The sequence below is a fragment of the Lathamus discolor genome, unplaced genomic scaffold (assembly GCF_037157495.1).
Source record: "Lathamus discolor isolate bLatDis1 unplaced genomic scaffold, bLatDis1.hap1 Scaffold_70, whole genome shotgun sequence".
In the NCBI taxonomy this organism is placed as follows: domain Eukaryota; kingdom Metazoa; phylum Chordata; class Aves; order Psittaciformes; family Psittacidae; genus Lathamus; species Lathamus discolor.
Genome location: NW_027069385.1, coordinates 1563329 through 1568055, shown reverse-complemented (window position 1 = coordinate 1568055; position 4727 = coordinate 1563329). Strand labels below are relative to the sequence as shown.

At 56.1% G+C, this 4727-nt stretch overlaps 1 pseudogene; it reads right to left on the bottom strand.

The window, feature by feature from the left end:
- Nucleotides 1-793: 793 nt before the first annotated feature.
- LOC136006788 (olfactory receptor 14J1-like) lies at nt 794-1653 on the bottom strand (annotated as a pseudogene).
- Nucleotides 1654-4727: the final 3074 nt, after the last annotated feature.

The window sequence follows — 4727 nt, the reverse complement described above, 5'->3', positions numbered from 1 at the left end:
CCTCCTTGCCGGCACGGGCAGTCACTCCCCGACAGACTTCCCTTCCCAAGATCTCAGGTTCCCATCAGCCTTCCCTTCTCCGGCCTGGACAAGCCCAGCTCCCCCAGCTGCTCCCTACAGGCACTGTGCTCCAGTCCCTCCCTTCCTGTTCTGAGGGCCCGTTGCTAAACCCACTCCTGCTTGCCAACAGTGTTCCTGAACTGGGGATCTGAAACCTGGATGGAGTATCCTAGAGCATCCCTTCCCTTGATCTCCTGCCGTGCTCCTGGCCATAGAGCCTGCGATGCTGCTGTCCTCCCTTGCTGCCAGGGCACACGCTGCCTCCTAGCCAGCTCCTGCCCACCCAGACCGTTCCCACGGGCTGCTCCCAGCCAGGCAGCCCCAGCCTGTGCCATTGCAGGGGAGTCCCCTGCAGGGACCCCTGTGTCCCCTGCTCTCCTGCCCAGGACACCCTGAGAGGTCTGCAGTCCCCGTCTGCCATCCCCTCTCCCCACACCAGCACAACAGCCCCGGCCCTTGCGCTCCCCAAGAGCTCTTCCTGCTCCAGGCACAGAGCAGCCATCCCAGAGCTGGAGCAGCCAGAAAGCCGATTTCATTCCCCTTCATTCCTGCCATGTGAGGACGTATCAAGAGAAGAAGTTTCTTCAGGATCATTTATTCCCCTTAAATAAAGTGAGAGACCACCACTGACACAAAGTGTGTGGCTCACACAACACGAGTGGCTACTTAAGCAGGAACAGATGGAAACTGACATTTCTATGAAGACAACATCATCACAAATTGAACCAGGAAAACAAATGTAAAGCAGCAAAGACAGACTTGGCTTCTCATGAACTGCACTGGGAGCCCTTTGCAGAGGACAGCAGGCAGTGTGTGGCTGCTGAAACACATCCAGTCACCAGCTTCCTCACAGCATCCTTGAGCGCCTGGTTCCTCAGGCTGTAGATGAGGGGGTTCAATACTGGAAGCACCAGTGAGTACAGCACTGACACCACCAGATCCAGGGAAGGGGAGGAGATGGAAGGGGACTTCAGGTAGGCAAACGTGCCAGTGCTGACAAGCAGGGAGACCACAGCGAGGTGAGGGAGGCACGTGGAAAAGGCTTTGTGGCGTCCCTGCTCAGAGGGGATCCTCAGCACAGCCCTGAAGATCTGCACATAGGACACCACAATGAACACAAAACAGCCAAGTGCCAAACAGACACTTAGCACAAGGAGCCAACCTCCCTGAGGTAGGAATGTGAGCAGGAGAGCTTGAGGATCTGGGGGATTTCACAGAAGAACTGCTCCACAGCATTGCCTCGGCAGAGGGGTAGTGAAAATGTATTGGCTGTGTGCAAAAGAGCACAGAGAAACCCAGTGCCCCAGGCAGCTGCTGCCATGTGGACACAAGCTCTGCTGCCCAGCAGGGTCCCATAGTGCGGGGGCTTGCAGATGGCCACGTAGTGGTCATAGGACATGGCAGTGAGGAGAAAATACTCTGCTGAAATGAATAAGAGAAAGAAAAAGACCTGTGCAGCACAACCTGTGTAGGAGATGGCCCTGGTGTTCCAGAGGGAATTGGCCATGGATTTGGGGACAGTGGTGGAGATGCAGCCCAGGTCCAGCAGGGAGAGGTTGAGGAGGAAGAAGTACATCTGCTGCTTCTGGGCATGGAACCTGTTCCATGGAAAAGGAGAGGGAGAAATTATGGCAAACTTCAGAGCAAATCCACGGCATTCCTCATAGAAATCCGACCAATTGAAATGCATTTCCTTTCTCTGGTTTGTGCTGGCTGGGAGTTATGTGAGGAGCAGGACCTCTGCCCATGTGCTGCCATGGAGTCAGCTTTGCTCTGAAGCAGGCTTTGTCCAGCTCTGATGTTCACAAGGGATGTCAGATGAAATTCAACTTGGTTGTAAAGTTCAGCACTCGCACATATGACTTGGCTGAGTCTGGGCTGCACAAGAGAGGCTCGGCATGGCCTTAGGATCATTTTGTCTGTGTTATTTATTTATTAGCATAACACTCCTGAGGTTTTTTTATAGGGGTATAAACTATTCTACTTATGACTGAAAATCGGAAGAATATACAGCCGGAAGTTCTCAGCTCTTTCTAGCTTAATGCAGAGCCACTGAGAGTCCTTTCCCATTTGCCCAGTGCTTACACTTGCACTGCCTGTAAGTTGCCTTCACACACAAATTGATCATAAGAACAACCAACTATCCTGTGCTGAGAGCAGGGCAGCACGGTTTCAAAGGGCAGATCAGGGAGCTCTCATGGGGAGAAGCAAAGGACTGTGCCCAGCACAGCATGGCCAGCAGCCACCTCCAGTGCCAGCCACCAAGAGAGCTGCCTGAACGCAGCCTCGCCAGGGCTGGGCTGCACCTTCCCCCCACTCCCTGCCCATGTCTCTGCTGCCTGGAGCTGTCCCTGCCAGCAGCTGCTGCTCTGTGCCCAGCTCTGCTGCCTCTCAGGGCTCCCAGAGCCCATCCCATGGGCTGTGTGCTCAGCTCTGCCCTGCACACCCCTCCCGGCAGCAGGGCTCTGCCCAGGGGCATCTCTACCTGGGCAGCGGCTCAGGAGCAGCTCACACAAGTCCTGACAAGACGCTCGCTGCCTCCTCCAAAGCAGAGAAGTAAATTCCCAGCTCCCACTGCCCAGCCTGCCCACCAAGAGGGAAAAACATCAGAGCTCAGGATCCTTCCTTCTAAGGCAGACGGTGCCTCAGTGTCTTTCAGAAGGACCCTCTGCAAACGTGCTCAGAGCGATGTGGAGCTCTGAGCAGCCCTGACCCACCCAGCACCCTCTCCAGTGCACACAAATACTTTTCCTTTCCTGCCAGGGGTTGTTCCTTCTCCCCCAGCTTCTCCCCCAGCGCCGTGGTGAGCTCCCGGGCAGGCTGAGTGCTTGCCCTGGCAGGCAGCAGAGTCCCTGCCCAGCACACAGGGACCCTGCTCGCAAGGGCAGCGCTGGGCACCCCTGGCTGCACACCCACATTCACACCCTGCAGCCAGCCCGGGGACAAGGGACCTGCCTTGTCCTGGCCCTCGCACGGCGCAGAGGGAAGCCCTGCTCTGCAGCACATCCTCCTTATCTACACAGAGAAACCAAGAGAGTGCTCCTGACAGATCCCATGGACTGTCTGAGGCAGCAGCTTGAGGAGATCCCTTCAGGAACCGCAGCTGCATTGCCCTGCACCCAGAGCCTTACCATGCACAGGGCTGGGAGGGTTTCTCCTGCAGGGAGCTCTCAGCATCCTCCACTGCCAAGTGCCTTTAAGCTCTCTGAGGCTCCCAGGTCTCCCCTGGGTGCCTGCAGGCAGTGCCCCAGCCCTGCTCCTGGGCAGAGCTGTCTCTCTGCAGCGCTGCCCGCTATCCAGCATCTGTCTGCGTCCCAGGAGCCCGGCCCAGCTCAGCAGCAGAGGCCCAGCCCAAGGTGGCTCTGCCTCTGCCCCTCTGAGGTTCATCCAGGCCTCCCTGGGGCTCCAGGGGAACCCTATGGGAAAGAGCCTGAAGCAAGCACTGATGCTCCCTCTGTCAGCTGGAGACACACTGCCTTCCTGCAGTGCCGTTTCTGTGATGAGAGACAGAGTTTGGTCTGAACATCAGCTTTTCTTAGAATTACAGAATCATTTAGATTGGAAAAGACTCTTAAGAACATTGAATCCAACCAATAACCAAACACTGTCAAGTCCACCACTGAGCCATGTCTTTAAGTGCTACACCTACATGTCTTTTAAATACCTCCATGTATATAAAAGGTCTTTTTATATACCTAAGAGGTCTTTTATATACCTCCAGGGATGGTGACACAACCACTTGTGCGGGCAGCCTGTTTCTTGTTCCATCATCAGACAGCACAGCCAGGCCAGTCCACGATGGCATCTCCTTTACCCCTGCTGAATGAGATGCTGAGGCATCTCATCCTGGGATTGTAGCCCTGAGACTGGAAGGGGTCTCAGCTCCCTCCCATGAACACCACAAACCCACATGAGGTCTCACTTCCTCCGAAGGTGAAATTGTATCATTGTATAGATGAGGTCTTAACCAGAGGTGATTGCCCCACAGAGGCAGGGGAAGCAGCAACAGCACTGTGGGAAGCACTACACGATGTCAAAGTTCCACCTGGGCAATGTCAGAAACCAAGCAGAAAGCAGCAGATCAACGCTCCCACCCAGCTGGGTGTTGGCCACAAATTTACACATCCCAGTAGGGAGCAGCATGCACCAGTTTGAACCAGTACAGACCAATATAGGCCACTACGGCCCCAGATACTGCTGGGGGTTCAACAGCCCAGTGCTCACAGTCCCTGCCGCAGGTCTTCCCGTTTGCAGCTGTGCTCAACTCCCAATCCCTCCCAGTGCTGCCACTACCTGCTGCAGGTGCTCCCAGTCCCTCCCAGTGCTCCCAGTCCCTACCACAGGTGCTCCTGCTCATCCCCCACACGGGCTGGGGGGATGCTGGAGGCTATGGGGGTGTTCATCCCGGTCTCTTTGGATCACAGCCCTGGAACCGCTGCTGCATGAGGTTGATCCTGGCCTCTGTTCCCTGGCGGCACAGGCTGTGCTCATCCTCAGGAGTGCACCGGAATGGCGGAGACTGGGAAGCTGCCTGCAGGCGCTCTGCTGCTGGGAATGGCGCAGTTTTCCTTAGGGAAAAGGATGGCGGAGACAAACCCAGACCAAGGAGCTCCGGAGACCGAAGGGCAGCGCCTCCACCGCCCCATTCCCTGCTCTCCATCTCCATC